The sequence below is a fragment of the Sceloporus undulatus genome, chromosome 5, assembly GCF_019175285.1.
Source record: "Sceloporus undulatus isolate JIND9_A2432 ecotype Alabama chromosome 5, SceUnd_v1.1, whole genome shotgun sequence".
NCBI classification, from domain to species: Eukaryota; Metazoa; Chordata; class Lepidosauria; order Squamata; family Phrynosomatidae; genus Sceloporus; species Sceloporus undulatus.
In genome coordinates, this window is record NC_056526.1 from 75,119,667 (window position 1) to 75,137,169 (window position 17,503).

Consider the following 17,503-nt stretch of genomic DNA (forward strand, 5'->3'; position numbering starts at 1 on the left):
GGGGGGGGGGGAAGTAAAGGCAACAGGGAGGTGCATAACAGAGAAGATACTCTACTACTGGTATGTTTTCTTGGAAGTACCCATTTTAAAGCACATACCTGTAATTCTGAATTTCTAAGTATTTTTTGCAGGAGGCAGATCTTTCTCTAAGAAAACTTTATTGGGAATTATCTGTAAAGACAGTAATGTATCCATGCAAGCTCTAGAAAAATATTTAGTTATTTCCTATTTAAATAGCAAACCCAGTAATTTCAAAATGAAAGATGCAATTTTTTTGTTTTGTGACCAGTTGAATAAACATTTTTAAAAACCAGATGAACAAGTTTTTGAATTCTTTTCTAGTTCAGTATAATCTGAAGGAATAGCTGCTGGGATGATGTAGCTGCATGTTTATCTAATCTGTCTAATCCTGGGTGTAGTTGGTACCGCCCACTACAATAATGGATTTATTTGTTTGCCTTATGGGAACCATAGGGCTGGTTATAACTAGTTTCGGTTAAACATTCCTTGAACAATGTGTTATGAAAATGCCCAAACTTTCCAAATACTAGTAAGTACCAGCAACAGTAAGTCAATCTTCATAAATGAATATGGAAATGATTCATTTTAATCGATCATGAAAACTGTATGCAACATTTCCCTGCTATGAAATAAGCACACAGTACAATTTTCACCACTAGGGAATTTTCAGGAGTTTTAGGAAATCTTAGGAAACTCTTCTGAGTAGTAGTCGTAGCTGGAAAACACATTACAATTGCCATGGGGATGCCTCCAGAAACAGAAACTTCCCCCAGATGAAATTGTTTAAGTGTTTTACCATTTAGATAGCTGCTTTCATTTTCTGGAGAGCCTTCATGCCTACACCAACAGCTGTTAGAAATATAAATTGGCATGTGATGGGATGGTCATCTTCCTTAAAAGCCATGCTAAAAATTACATCTGCTGTGATACTGAAGAAAAATCACTATAGAAATGGTGTTTTCAGCAGTACCTCAGGGGAATTGCATTACAATGAAATGACATTGCAGAGCCTAGTCCTGTCTTCATTGAGATTCCTTGGGTTCAGTGAGTCTTTCTTTCATGTAAATGTGTATAGAATTTAGCTTGGAACTCTGAGCATGTAAATTCAGTACCTTGGAAAATTATGTTCTATTTCTCTAGGTTCTATTTTTTTAAAAAATTGCCCGGGGAAAGAAACACTAAATCTCTTCTGTGCATTAAAGTCCATACCTTTGCAAGAAGTTAAACAGGTCAAAATTGTCATATTGGCAGCTGCAGTATTAGATTTCCTTCCCCAGAAGCTCATAGCACTTGACAAGGTCCTTGCAGTGCATTTCATAGGCCTAGGGTTCATCTACATTCTGCACTGTAGAAACAAGGCAATTTGACACTACATTATGTGCTATGGGTCCAACTTACAGAATCCTGGGATTTGCAGTTTTTGGGACCTTGTGAATGCATAAATCCCAGGATTCCATTGGATGATGTGACAGCACTTAGTGGTGTCAAACTGCATTATTTCTACAGTGTAGATGTACCCTTACTTTCATCAAAATGCCTGGAGCCAATCACTGTTCTTCTGTGCCTCAAGACAATGAAGGTTTCAAGTAGTCTCTCTCAGGTTCTAGAAATCACTGGCTGGTTTTAATCACCTTCACTTAGCATTCCAGAAGTAAAATTTACAGTCCCCCCCCCCACTTTTTCCCAGAAAAAAAGAGATTTTTGTGTGTATGGAAAAAATGAAAAATGCCACAGCTGACCCTGCATTGCTTCCAAGATCTGACAGGCTCTGATGCCTTTAAGGTATTTCAGCTGACAGTAGTTTTACATAAATGTTAGTATGGCCTAGTGGTTTGAATGCTGGACTACAGCCTCTGGAGACAGGGTTCAGATCCCTGCTTAGTCATGAAACCCACTGAGCCACCTTGGGCAAGTCATATGCTCTCAGTCTCAGAAGAAAGGAATGGCAAACCTCTTCTGAACAAATCTTGCCAAGAAAACTTCATGATAGGTTCACCTTAGGGTCACGATGGGTTGGAAATGACTTGAAGGCATACAACTATGAACAATTCTTCTTACACAACTTTCAGATATGATTTAGGGCAGGAAATATGAGAAGACCATGTCTTAAACATTTTATTCATTATTCTAAAAGAAAATAATCAATTTCCCCCAATTTTTCCAGAAAGAAAAAAATTGAGCCCCTCCTTTCCCTGCCCTCCTTTCCAGTTTTCCCTCCTAGGGCTTCATATCTCTCTTTTGAATGACTGCTTGCCACTCTGCTAAAGCAGCTGGAAAATTCCCAAACAAATAAGTTGGTTGCTTTCATTGTGCTTCATGACACCTTGGAGAAGAGTCCCCAAAGCTGTAGCATGTGAGCAGGGGTTACCAGAAAGACAGCAGCCTATGCACTTGCTTAGCACTGGAAAGGATCCTGAAGCATCCACCTGGTGGCCTGTGCCCACTCTTGGACCCACATTCTCAGGGATGTTTGTGAATATGTATTAGCTGGCTGCTTCTGCTTGAGTCTGTCACCCTCCCAGTTCAACCTCCTGGTTTTTTTACAAGGCACATTCACTCCCAGCTCCTGCAGCTCAGTCTGCCAAGGCCAGAAATCAGATGAAATTCCTCCTTTATCTTTGCAAAATTGTTGCCCTTACTGAACCTTGCTGACTGGCCTAGAAGGGCTTCCTATCACCTCCGTTCTATCAGCAGCTCCACCTCTAGCTTCTCAAAGTAATTAATAAAAATTAGTTTTATTTCAAGATTCTTATTTCAAGACTGCATCCAAAGCCTCATTCATTTGGCAATTCTTTTCTTAAAATTCACTTTACTTCAGTAGCTACCACATATATCTTCTGTTGGCTTTCGGTGTTTCTGAGGTCCCACTCTGGGGAACACTCACATCAGTAACTGCCTCTTCATGGTCTTTCTCACCAAGCCATAGATGTTGTGTCACATTGTGGGCAATACAGCAGCTGCCAGAAATGAAAAGGTAAATAGTTGTCATTTTTCTGCTTGAAATACCCCAAAGCATTCTGGGAAGAAGAAACCAATGGTTGCCAGAAACAGCTTCTGCTGCAGGGGAAGATAAAGGCCTCTCCCCCGTCTAAATTAAATTAATGGAATTCCATTCATTCCTCACAGAATTTATTTTCAGTGGGAACTAACAGATTCCATGTGGTTCGATTTTCCTTATGCCCTGAAATAAATACATCCAGTGATAATTTTGAAGTAACTTCCTTATATAGCATTTCTGATTAAATACTTAATAAAGATATAGGAAAAGCCAGAGCTGGTTATATAGCTCAATTGAATTTTATTGCATGTTAAGTTCCAAAGTCACGATTTTGCCTAGGCATCTGTTCAGTTTGCATGGAATGTGATATTTTAATACAGTTTCTGGAGAACAGCTACATTAGTAACTAAGTATCTTAAGATCGGGTGTATTCCTTCCTAGGCCCCCTCCCCCTCTTTTCAGGGATGCATTCCATAGGGGATTACTGTTAAGCTGTTTTTATTCATAAGAATGCCAGAAATTGTTGGCTGCCAGCTGTTTCTGACTCAATTTTATGCCGTATCTTAGAGGCACTAGTTAGGCTGCTTATAGAAAAGCACCAGGGAAACCTGTCTGTTGGCCGAACTTTTATTCATAGGACAGAACTCCTGCTTTCCAGTAGAGAGGTTGATATGAAAGAGTGATAGAAGTCTCCTCTCAAAGGAGCATTCTATATGTCTTGGAAACAGTTCAGATCCTGGATTGTGGAGCACAACTGCTGTCTTCTATCATATGTGTTCTGAGTTTTATTTATTAGGTATTGTGTAGTATGATGTTGTTTCTTCTTTGATTGATCAGATGGCATGTGATGCTTCCTCTAAATCCAGATTAGCTGAGAAGAATTTGTAGTAGTTACTGAGTGAATTGGTTAAATAATTAATTAAAATTAACCAATTTCTATCCTTCCCTACATCATGAGATTTCAGGGGTGGCTTACAAGTAAAATCAGTACAGTGTAAACAGATTAAAACAATGTAAAATCAATGAAAATAAACAGACTTAAAATATGTCAGCCATCATGTAAATTAAAACAGGTTAAAACATTAAAATAATTTAAACCCATGTGCACAAACATATTGTTTTTGTTGTAGTATGCCTTCAAGTCTTTTCTGACTTATGGTGAACATAAGGCTAGCCTGTCATGGGGGTTTCTTGACATATTTCTTCTGAGGGGTTTTTCCATTGCCATTCTCTGAGGCTGAGAGAGTTTGACTTAGCCAAGGTCACACAGTGGGCTTACATGGCCGATCCATTATTCGAACCCTGGTCTCCAGAGCTGTAGTCTAATGCTTAGTTAGAGTGAATAAGCTCCTGAAGTTATGTAAATGTGGAGACTGAATGAGCCTTGGGGATGCAATTCTGTGAATGCTGACCTGGGAGTAAGGCCCACCATAGGAAGAAAGTTTTTGTCATGAGCATGGTGGATATTTGCAGAATTAGAACAAGTGCCTATTTAGTCAATGGGAAGCCAACAAACAGGACACAAGAACAGCAATACCCAATGTTCCTTGTTTCTCAGAGGTATACTTGCTTTTGATGCCAGAGGTAATATATCACCATCATGACTAGTAGCCCTTGTTAGCTGGGCTTGCAATGTAAAACTTGGATCCCTCACATTGAGGAAAGCTTAGTTTTTACCTCAGAAGAAGAAAATGCCAAAGTGCCTTTTTGGCATTCATTTCCTGTCATATTATCTAGCTAGATAGCTATGAGAGTCATCAGAAGATATTTTCTAAGTAAGTACATTTCTCTTTCCTGCCCCAGATACAGTTACTGAGACATTAGGGTTATTGTCATTTCCAAATCCTTTCATCACATGGATTTAGCAGTGTGTGGGTGGTGCAAAAAATGTACCCAAGCCATTTGTTACACTAAGTTAGGAGTGTGCTATTCTGTCCTGTGAGAAATGTAGCATGCGGGGTACAAAGGCATCTCATTCATCAAAATGTTTCATGGTGTCACTAATTCTATTTTTGAGTTATGAATTGTGGGTGAATGTATGAAAGATGCCAGTGGAAGAATCCATCTGTCTGAATGACAAGACGCTAAGAACTGTTGGTGCAGCAGACATAAAGGCAATGTGGCACAAAGATTAATTACTTCAAAATATTTAAGGAAGACTAACTTTTCAACTTCAAAGGGAGTTAGTATTTAATCCAGGACTTTTGATTTTATATAAATGACTTCATTTTTACAATGTGTGCTCTCTGTTAAAAATTCAAAGTCGTGCTACTGTTACATTTTGTAGTTGATCCAAATATTACCTAGAGACTTCAAAGTATTGTCTCTGTTTTACAAGTAAGTAAACAAAAGTAGCTGAGGTGGATTATCTTGATTAAGTCAAGAGCTAAAATCCATGTTCTGGTACTGGGTGGGTGCTGATTATGCATTATTATTTTTCTTCCCACACCCTCAGTGTTTAAAAGGGCACATTTACTTTCCCTATTCAAGGCACAATGGTGTAATTTGTCTGTCCCATGTGGTTCCTTGATTCAGCATAAGGAAAAAGTGGATGCAGCAGCAGACTGAAGGAGGGCAAATGTTGTCTCCATCTTCAAAAAGGGGGAAAAAGAGGACCCAAACCAATCAGCTTAATATCAATACCGGGAAAGATTTTAGAGCAGATTGTGAACAGACAGTCTGTAAACACTTAGAAAGGAATGCTGTGATCACTAAAAGTCAACATGGGTTTCTCAAAAGCAAGCTGTGCCAGATTAATCTTACCTCTGTTCTTGATAGAGTGACAAGCTTAGTAGATGAAGGGAATGCTGTTGATGTATCAAATCTTGATTTCAGTAAGGCCTCTGACAAGGCCTCTCCACATGATATCCTTGCAGAAAAGCTAGTAAAAGGTGGGCTAGACAATATGACTGTTAGATGGATTTGTAATTGGTTGACCAACTGAACGCAAAGGGTACTCAACAGTGGCTACCCCTCATCCTGGAGAGGTGACTAGCGGGGTGCCATAGGGTTCTGTCCTGGGCCCAGTGCTACTCACCATCTTAATCAGTGACTTAGACGATGGAATAGAGGGCATGTTTATAGATTTTGCAGATGACACTAAATTAGGAGGGGTAGCAAATCCACAGGAACAAAGTAAAAATGACTTTAACAGATATGAATTTCAACAGGGAGAAATGTAAGGGGCTACACTTAGGCAGAAGAAAATGAAATGCAAAGATAAAGAATGGGTGACTGTGCTGCCAAAGTAACTTTTCTAAACCCTGGAAAGGATATTTTGTATAGAGATATGTCTAGAGGTAGCATTATAACAATATATGAGAAAATAAGAAAGCTAGGGAAACCAGTATCCATTATACAGAACAAGAACATGTGCATGTTAGTTGCCAAACCTTTTATGCAGAAAATGCTTCATGCAAACGTCTAGTAATAAAATAAATCTTCATAAATGATCAGGCTTTGGCTTTCAACTGTTCTGAAATTTAGGAAAATGCATAGGTAATGCCAATATTTCAAGAAGTATTTTGCAGTGGTTGCTTACAAACAACTCCTTGTGAGGGTTTGTTGTATAAAAAGAGAGTACAGAACTTTAGATGCTACGAAACGCATAGCATCAATGACAAATAGCGAGAACATCTTTCAGAATTCCAGCATCTATGAACCAATAAAACACTAACATTCAGTTTCTTCTCACTGTTCTTTAAATCTGTCTTAAAGTAGAATCTGGCTACAGTACTTACATGTTGTCTAGGAACATTCTAATGTAATATTGCGGATCAAAAAAGCTAATTTTGCTAGATGTCTTAAAAGAGAGTGAAGAATTGGGAATAGGGGCCTGTAGCCATTCCTTCTTTTCTTCCAACCCTCTTCATGCCTTTAGCATCTGGGGACTGCATTCATCTAGGGAACAAATTGACTAGATTGGCCTAATCTCCTTTTGGGGATCTTTACCATAACATAACAAGGTAGTTAGGTTGGCATTTTCTTCCCCAACAAAGTTCATTTGTAGAAGCTTGCATCTTCTGGGTTAATCTTACAACAGTATACATTTCCAAATGGTAAAATATTCATGAATTTCACCCCCAAGTGTGTTTAGCAGTCGTGCTTATTATTATTATTATTATTATTATTATTAACCTTTATTTATAAAGCACTGTAAATTTACACAGCGCTGTACATACAATCTTTTTAATTGGACAGTTCCCTGCCCTCAGGCTTGCAATCTAAAAAGACACGACAGAAAGGGAGTGGTGGTGGGGAAGGGGCCTCTCTAGTAGGATAATACATATAAAATACATAGCAATACAGGAAATGATTCAATAAAACAGGCAACAAAAGAACATCAAATAGCAAGTGACAATTATGCAATGCCTGGGAACGCTTCTCTGAACAGGATGGTCTTCCGTTTTGAAGCTGGTTAAAGAAGAGATGGCTCTTGTTTGCGGGGGAAGAAGGTTCCAGGAGTGAGGGGCAGCGAGTGAAAAGGGGTGAATCCTAGATGGGGCAGAGGAAATCCTGGGCTGAGACAGCAGACCTTGACTACTAGAACAGAGGGTCCTAGTGGGAAGGTGAGGAGAAATAAGGTGTTTTTAACCATCTCCATATATTTAGAGGTCCTTGGAGCTCTCTACAGAGTTGTCCTTTTTACTTGTGAACCAAATCATGCCCCAATAGCCCCACTTTGCACTGAACTGTGCTCTTTTCCTTGCCATCAACATGGATTATTGAACAGTCCCTGGCAGGGTTTATTATACCATTTCTATTCAGATGAGGCATTTCTATATCATTTTAGGATTTCTTCGAATGATAAGAAAATTGCAACTCCAAATGGTATAGCCTGAGGATGCAGAGTACTTAACTAGAGGTAATTATTCCTTTTAGGCTTGAAGAGGTTGTAAGTGGATTCTTGATTGTATTCTGCATCTTGGAACATCTTCTAATTATAATGAGCTCAGATTACATTTGGTATGGACAATTTTGTATCCATAGAACTGTCTAATAAATGATCTTCCATTCTGTATTTGAAATACTGGGTTTTTTTAAAATGCACATGAGTGTAGCACAGCTTGATGACCTGTAGACATCTTAGAAAACATCTCCTGCATTGTCTGAAAATTGACCAAACAGGCTATGATTTATGGGAGTGGCCCAAAACACCTGAAGCCACCTGAGGTGAGTCCCAATATTGGGAACACTTGAGTTGAGTCCCAATATTGGAAAAAGTGGGATATAAAGATAAGAATGATGGAAAACAATAGGCGAACACAATATTCTAGCCAGCAATCTGTTGGTCATGGGCTGGGGAGTAAGGTAAAGGTAAAGGTAGTCCCTTGACATGAATGTCGAGTCATGACCGACTGTAGGGGGCAATGCTCATCTCCATTTCTAAGCCGAAGAGTCAGCATTGTCAGAGGACTGCTCTGGTGGTCATGTGGCCAGCATGACTGCACTGAATGCTGTTACCTTCCCACTGAGAAGTGGTACCTATTTACTTGCATTTGCATGCTTTCAAACTGCTAAGTTGGCAGAAGCTGGGACTAGTGATTGGAGCTTATCCCATCATGCAGCACCCGGGCCTTGAACTGCCAACCTGCCAACCTTGCAATCAACAGAGTCAGCATCTTAACCACTTGAGCCACTGCATCCCTCTCAGGGCTGGAGAGTACTAGGTTCAAATTCTAACCAACAACAAAGCTCAGTGATTAATTCTGGGCCAATCCTTCTCTTGTAACCTATCTAACTCATAATGTTACTGGAAAAATGGGACCTCATATATGTTTCCCTAAGGATGAATGATAGCACATCAAAATAATGTTTAAAAAATAATTGAAATATCTGTCTGCAATATTGGGTCCATTGAATTACTGAAGAATTAAAATATGATGCATACATAGAAGCTTAATTGCATTCAGAATGACTGGAAGGTCTATTTAGAATAAAGGCTTGTGACAGAATTTCCATGTGTCCCACTTCTTAAAGATGTTTTTAAAGCTACCTTTCTTTCCATTAAATGAATCAACTTTCAAACACTGTTTATATATAAAAAAACAGTTTAGTGTTTTATCTCATTTTTAATTTTAGTGTTGAGAAAAATAATACTGTGTCTTCATTGAAGAACCCTTTTTTGTTTGTCCTGTCCAATTTACAACACAATTAAGTAACAGTAGTGAGAAGCTTGAACAAAAGCCCTCTGTTGATGCAAACTAGGTTGGGTATGATGCCAAGGATTCTCTAAAGCAGGCATGGTCTGAAGGCATATATCTTCTTAACTTTTTTGAGGTTTGTGTTCTTGTGTCAAGAGTATAAGAGCCAAAATTAAGATGACTCGCCCTTTAATGTATTTAGATTGCATTCCTACCTACATTTACCTGGAAACAAGGTCCACTGATATACACAGATGGACATGGGTGTGTGTGTGTGTGTGCGTGCGTGCGTGCGCGCACACACACACACAGAGTTTTACTGAATGCTCTTAGTAGTATTTGAGATACTCAAGTATCCAACATGATTATTAGACAAGTCTTTTTCTTTCTTTTTTAATGCACCATTCAGGTAATCTCTCAATTGCCATATTTGTCTGTGTCCTGTTGAACTGGTGTGAAAAAAAAAATGCTTTCTGTACATGTTTGGAGTGTTACATTGTTTTTTTTAAATGAACAGGAAAGGTTTTATATTTCATTAAAAGCCTCCACAGTTCTAATGATCTTCACAGTCCGAAATACATGTATTTGGAAGACCTCCCATTGATTCCCAAGCAAGTTACTTCTAAGGAAATGTGCATAACATTTGCCTTGGCAGGCTCTTTGTATTAAGATTTTTGGACAGCCAGGTTCAACATAAAGATGTGGGAAAAAATGCCATATACTATTGTAGCATAAGTCTTTTCTCCTAAGAGGAAAAAGTTTGGATAAATAAAGTTACAACCCATTTCCACCCAGAAAGTCTTTTTTTTAAGGCTTGCATCTTGAAAAGCCTGTGATATTCATGGGGTAACATAAGTTGGCAGGTGAGTTGAAGGCACACACACACACACACACACACACACACACACACCCCTAGACTCCAGTTGCTTCTGGCATAATTACAAGAGCATCTTTCACTATGACTCCATTTTGCTTTCAGATAGCTTCTGGGTTTTTCTGAGCGCACATCTTCCTAGTAAAATAGAAAGGTGGACCATGGTTTACCTGAGTCACTGATCAATGTTCCAATTAGTTTCTAAGTTCCATAGTATAGAATAGTTCTGTCTAAATCGCTCAGCTCAAATCATTCCTTGGGCTAGAGGTGTGTGAATGTATGGAAGAGGAATGTGGCCTAATGTGTGTCTCTTCCAAAGTAAAATGTAACATGAGATGAATGGCATGAATGCTTGTCTTCCTGGCAACTACATGTTCTTTCCCAGTAAAGCTTTTCCTACAGTTAAGAATCTTTGTCTGGTGCACTTGTACATTAAGGAATACATAACTTCAGCCTTGTTTACAGGAATCTGGCTAGGTGTGAGCTCAATAAGAATCCTGCAATATACATCACTTCTTACGTTATATCCAGTCAGCCCCAGATTCCAGCTGTTCCTCCAGCATTTCAAAGAGGGTAATTGATGTTCAGCCACCTGTGTTCCTATTCCTGTTGATTCTCTTGCTCGTTGGTCTGCATATGACAACCACAGGCAATGGGCACAATAGAATAGTTGTATGCATTTTTTTTATTTCTTCATGATCTGTAAAAAGAGGTTGAATAAAATTGATAGGCAGTGAGAAACAGAATGGAATTTGTATTCAGAGATTTTAAACTGGGAATGTCAATAAAGCAATGGGGGCAGTAGATACGATCAAAACCCTCTGGAAGTTGTACTTCTACTTTCTCTTCTGCCTGTACAGTATTATAACTGGGTTATCTTGGTTCTAACAGTGTTGCACTGTCAGACGGTTCAGAGAGTGGGTTCCAGTCAAAGCAGAAGAGTACTTGTAATATCCATAGTAATGCCAGTTTCAGTGAAAGAGAGCAGTGAACTTAATTTCCTGCACTAGCTAGAGAGGAAGCTCAGAGACAAGAGGTGACGAGAACAGTCAGCTCTCTCATGAATTTGCTTGATCAGCTGTTAAAGTGAAGGGACAGCAAAGCTTTCTTGGCTGCCTACTGAGCAACTGAGTTTTCTGCTCATGGATAACATGCAACAAAGCACTATAGTTTCAAGGGGTCATTACAAGGCAGAATTACCTGTCCCTTCCAATCTCTTCTCAACCATTTAAGCTCACATGGCAATAAATATATCTAATACAGTATACAATGTTTTATTTCCTTATGGTTACTGAAACTTGCTACAAACTTTGATTATAAGTTTTTAATGCAAAGCATACCATCCAAGCCTGTTTGCCCCTCCATTTCGAGTAGGATTTTATTTTTCTGCTACTTACAGGTCTGAATTCAAGGATCTTTTGTGCTGGGCAGGATGCATTTTTCAAAGCACAATGGACTTTTGAGAACCATAAAAGGAAGCACGAGAATGTAGTCAGATGGGAAAGCGGCATGCTAATTTACCTTTGTTCTTTAGAATCTTAGTTTAGACACGGAGATACATTTAATCTAAGGTCCAAAACACACTGCAGAAATAGTCCACTGTGAGACTGCTTTAAGTGCCCTGGCTGAGTATTAGGGAATCCTGGGAAATGTAGTTTATTGTGGTACCAGAGCTCTCTGACAGAGAAGGCTGAATGTCTCACAAAACTACAGTTCCCAGAATTTCCTAGCATTGAGCCAGGACAGTTGAAGCATTCTCAAAGTAGATTATTTCTGCTGTGTGTTTTGGATTTAAGTGAGAGTCCATAGACTTACTGTTTTATATTAAAGGATTAGAAATTCTGAAAGATATTATTGTCTATCTCTTGCTGACTATAGTATTGGTAAATGCCTTCAAGTTGACTCCCACCTTATGCGAATCCTATCATAGAGTTTTCTTAGCAAGATTTTTTCCAGAGGAGTTTTTCCATTGACTTCCTTTGAAGCTGTGAGTGTGACTTGCCTACAGTCAGCCATTGAGTTTCCATGGCTGAGTAGGGATTTGAATCCTGGTTTTCTAGAGTCCTAATCAAACACTTAAGGCAGAACACAACATTGACTTTTGGACCAGAGTGTACCCATACCATATTCAGAAAAAATATTTAGTTTCAGTGTTCTGATTTAATTCTGTACACAGTATTTTATAATATTATTTAATTATTTTTATTTTTACTTTTAAAGCCTCAGTGATTTCTCATTTAGTCCCATGTTTTTGGTTAAAACCATCCAGTGTTCAGAAATCACTGATCTCTGCTTTGTGTAAATGTGCACACTAGTTCATAGCTTTATTCTTTCTAGTGAGATGATACTAGAATCATAGAGTTGAAAGAGACCTTAAGGGTCATCATGTCCAATTCCCTGCCATTCAAGAAGACATAATGAAAGCACTCCTTACAAGTGGCCATCCAGCTTCTGTTTAAAAACCTCCAAAAAAGAAGACGACTATACGACACTGAGGCAATATATTCCATGTCAAACAGCTCTTACTCTCAGGAGGTTCTTCTTAACGTTGAGGTGGAATCTGTTTTCTTGTCCATAGAAATCTTGGCATTGAATCATATGGCATTATGGATATGCTATGACTCTGCTATTTCTTTGCTGTGGATTTCCACCAAACTTCAGTTCCTAAGAGGGGCTGTAAAAAAAATGTAGACACTCATTTATCTTTCGGCATGAATGTGAATCGTTTATGCGATATTATTATCCAATGACAACATGAAAGTGGCTTTTCATTGGTTTTAATAACTAGGAAGCATAAACCACTACAAAAAATGTTGCTAAAACACGTTTATTATTAGCAGTCAGAATATATAAACAACAGATCTTCTTAACTGCTCATTTATTCATGATGTAGTTGTCAACCACCCAGTAAGAAGAGTTTAACTCCTCTGTCAAAGCCTCTCCATATCCTCAAATCTTTTGTCAGCTGTCAAGCCTGTGAATTGCTTTGCAAGAAATGTCTCCTCTGTGGCTGCTGTGGTGCTCCTAGAGCTGGCAGACTCTTCATAGAGCAGCAAGAAGGAGATAAGAGACTGAGCTGAAAAACATTAAAACGGGGGGAATGATTATTTGTCACAAGACGTGTGTCTTGATATTGACAGGGTTTTTACAACCTGAAATTTTAGACAATGCTACCCATTAATTTGGTTTTCTTTGTGAAGATCAATATTAGCTCTGTTCTTCTTCCTTGTTGTCCCTTGATCAGTTATAATCCTAAGCCTGTCTTCTGCTGCTAGACCTGTGAATGCTGTCAGTTCTGTTAAGAATCTACCCTGGATGATGATCAATGGCTCACTTTTAATAATCCTGAGGCAGCCAGATGGAAACATTTTCCTTTTGAAGCTTTTAATACTTTGGCTCATTCTCTCTCTCTCTCTCTCTCTCTCTCTCTCTCTCTCTCCCCATGTAAAAGTCATGACATGGGGGGAAACACTTATACAAAGGATTGTCACATGTGAAATAAGTCATGTACATTTTTAGGGTCATAGAGTCATAGACAGTAGACATATCAGCTAAACCAACAACTGGAGTCTATGATTTCCAAGCTGAATTTATTGCACTGAAAGAGAAATAAAAATACATTCCTTTAGCCTCTGTGAGATCACTGTAAAAACCACTATACCACTAGGCAAATAAATTTGTATTTAGACAAGATTTTGGCACGTACGGTGGCCTGTACCTGAAGGGCATTTAACCTGTTGGAGGTTGGATATGTCCTTCCTTGTTGTGTTTTTAATTTATGTACTTGGATGATGTGTTCTAATTAAAAATTTTGTCAAGATTTTTAATGTGAATTTCATTAGCATTAGCCTCCTTGATACCTTTTTTGGTGGAAAGATAAGGTATAAAATAAACAAATAAAACGTGTTTGCGTCAGAAGGAATTAAAAGGTACTTAAAAGAGATGTACCTACCTTAGGCAAAGTTTCCTGGTGATTGAGTGTTTCATCGCACTAACCTATTGTGTCATGGAACTACACAAGAGGAGGGAGACTCTAGAAAAGTGATCAGCCAAGCCTAGTGAGTCAGTGATGGCCCTTGAGTAGATATTTTATTGCAGTGCTCTTTCAAAGAAACTGTTCTCTTTAAAGTAAATCCTGAGTAAAATCTGTGATGACATAGGGCCTAAAATACAGCCTGTCTGATTTTAGAAGCTAAGCAGGCTCAGCTCCAGTTAGTATTTGGAGACTGCCGATGAATAACTGGTTTTGTAGGCTATTTTTCAGAGGAAATTACTGGCAGAACTGCTTTTGAATATTGGTTGCCTAAGAAAATCCTATGGAATTCATGGGGTTTCCATAGATTAACAGGTGATTTGAAGTCGCATACACACACAAAGTCTGTGAAATCCTGCTAAGTGATTTTGAAATGTGTCCACTTGCTGGGGTGTAGAATATATATATAAAAGTAGATATGACTTGAATGCTAAAGTCTCTTTACCCAGGAGCGAAGGACTGGAGTAGAAACGGCCAATGGCCAGCACCACAATGGTAATTCCAGTATGACAGGCTTATAATGAAAGTAGTTATTCTCCAAACAATATGCTCCTATATTTAGTGCCACTGCTCTGCTCCATTAATGTTGCTTTCCTCCTATTGGTTCAAGGTTTATAGTAGATCATTAAAAGGGTTTTACTGCAGCCTTTAGAAAGATGATTATACATAAAACTGACAGCGCTGTGCCTTGCTGGAGAATGCTCTTGAGGTATTGCATCTTTGCAGGCTAGGATAAAGCAGAGAGAGCCTGCTGTCTGTGAAGTGACATTAATCTATGGCATGCCACCCTCTCCAAGCTTATGATCACCACATCCCAGTATGGACAGGAAGATCTACATGTTCTTCATGGGTGAGCCATGACAGCCTGCCAAGATGTCCTTGGCTTCAGAGCAGAGTCAGCCCATGAAATCAGTGGCTATTTTATAAACCTTTAAATTGATTGTGTTAAGTAACTCCTTCCTTCCGGTTTTAAGTTAAAGTTAAAAATCTGACATAGATGCTGTCTAGCTTTGTAAAGCAAGGGAGGAAATCTGCCATAGGAGTGGATATTATTGGATAGAAGAAACCACAATAGAGCTCGCCTCCTCTGTTTGTAAAAGTCCAGGTCAGGAACTTACATGCTAATCCAAATATCTCCTTACTTACTTGATGAATAGATTTGCTCTAAGCTTTGTTTGTTTTGCCCACCTTGAATGCTGTGGCAAAGCCATTTTCTATGCATTTTAAATACAAATCATATAAAAAATTCTATTTGGGTCATAATGAAAGAAAGGGAGAATGTTTTTTGAGCTTTAATTTAATTCAAGTGCTTCTGCTACTTGAATAAAGGAGAACGTTATGAAGAGGGAGGGGAAGAGGAAGCAATGTGTAAACTGCTCTGCAAGGGAATGAGCTTAGCAGAAGTGATTTCTGCCACTCTGTCAAATGTTGTACATTTCAGACTAATCTTTCTGTTTTTATAGAGAAGATTGCTTTGTGTGACAGACAGGTAACTCTTTCATTGATGGCGTAATCAAAGCACATCTGTTTTGTCTCATCATGTCTTCATTAATCAGAAACAGAACATTACGGGTGTGACTTTTTTCATATGGAGTTTGGCTGTTTCTCTGTTGGAGAAAGTGAGTAGCAGAGATACTGCATAGTATCTAGGTTTTAAAGAAATTGTGTGTGTGTATGGTATGGTAAGGAAGAGAATTTCCGTTCTGTCAATACTGCTGAGTTACTAATAAACCGCCCTTCTAGTAAAATGCCTAAATGATGGAAACCTCTAACTTCACAGGTTCTTGACTGAGATGAACTCAACTGATTCCTGAAAACAAAAACAACAACAACCCCAAACCAACAACTATTTATTTGTGTTACATTGAGACCAATTCTGTCTCTTAAACTAATTTTCTTGCAGATGGAGGAACAAATAGTCCCCTGGGGGTGATCACATTGGCTTGACTTCTTGAGGATTATTCAAAACACGGCACTCTAATTGGATCAGTAAACATTTTATGTTGATGGTATTTAAATTATTGCTGTAAATTGCAAGGTTAAACAGCATGGCTTGTTAAAAATAAAATCCTGTTAGCTTCCTACGGTCTTTAGACTCTTTTTTCCCCCCTTGAGTGTGCAGATTTCTAGAAGATTTATAGGAAATACTAGCCATGCTACTGAAGTTGTACTTGGCAGAAAACAACTTGAATGCAGGACATGAGCTGGTGGATACATGTAATCAATCAGAAAGTGTGCAGTTTTAGACCTGGGTTAATTCAGCTTCCACTAATTCAATAAAATCCTTTATAACTGACCATGACAAGTGGCATTAATTTTTTTTAAAAAAAGTTTGTTTTGTTTTGTATTCTTTAAAATGCTTTCTCTTTGTTACCAGGAACATATGTTTGTAATGGCATATTTTCTGGGGGAAGTGTGCCTAAACCATACTAACAATGTGGTCAAACTGCCTTTGACAGCCAATTGTATGCTAACACTATGCAGCTTTAAGATGAAGGATAGCTTTGGCATTTCAACTGTCGATTTTGCTGTCCATCTATTTTCACTCTCTGGGTTTTTTTCCTCCCATTCATTGCAATATTCTTGATGTCAAAAGTGCTGGTGTGGAATGATCAGCCATAATAACTGCTGCCTCTAAAAATAGTTAGAGTTTTGGCTGTCCTAAGCATCTATCCCCCAAACATGTTTGCAGCATAAAACTGAAATATACCAGCCTGAACTGGCTTCTATATGAATGGCGAGTTCCACTGAAATAGACTAGATGTCCTAAATCCCATAGCTTCACCAAACAAATCAACAACAAAATGACAATGCCCTATGATGGATATTGGAATAGCTCCAGACAGGTTGTTATTTTCTGCCCAGCTCTACACTGAAAATATTCTGTAGTACTGTAATACCTACATATAAGAGTGAACACTTCTAAATCTGCCTCTTCTTGGATTTGCTGCTGTGTAGAGGCAGTTAGGAAGGCAGCTTTACAAAGGAAAGTGCCACCTGAGTGTTGCTAAGTTTGTTCCCCCTAAGGGTGAAATATTCTACTCTGTGAAATACCCTAAGTTGTGTCTTACATGTGCTGGCTGAGTCCCAGCTGGGGTTTAGCCAGCACTTGCAAGCCTAGTTGTGAGTTCTTGGCTTGCGTTGTTTCTCCCTTCACCCATCCTCCACACACTGCTGAGATAAGGCAAGGATTCCCTCTACTGCATTCCCTTTTCTGTGGGGAGGACAAGTAGATTGCGGGGAGATCCCCTTGTTTTCCCCACAGTAATAAGAAAGCATGGTGCCTTGGCGGGATTCCTTTCCTGATATTTTTAAAGGGGGGGGGGGGGTCAGGGTTTTGGTAAGTGCTTTCATCATACTCCTAACAGGCAAATTTGGGGTATCTGATAGGTGGTTCTCTTCTCCTGGAAAATTGAATGGTGATACTAATTGCT

The 17,503-nt window shown here is 38.8% G+C and overlaps 1 protein-coding gene across 1 annotated transcript in view; it reads left to right on the forward strand.

The window, feature by feature from the left end:
* Positions 1–17,503, forward strand: part of PLXNB2 (plexin B2) — a 397,958-nt gene that overhangs the window by 42,129 nt on the left and 338,326 nt on the right. The window lies entirely within an intron of this gene.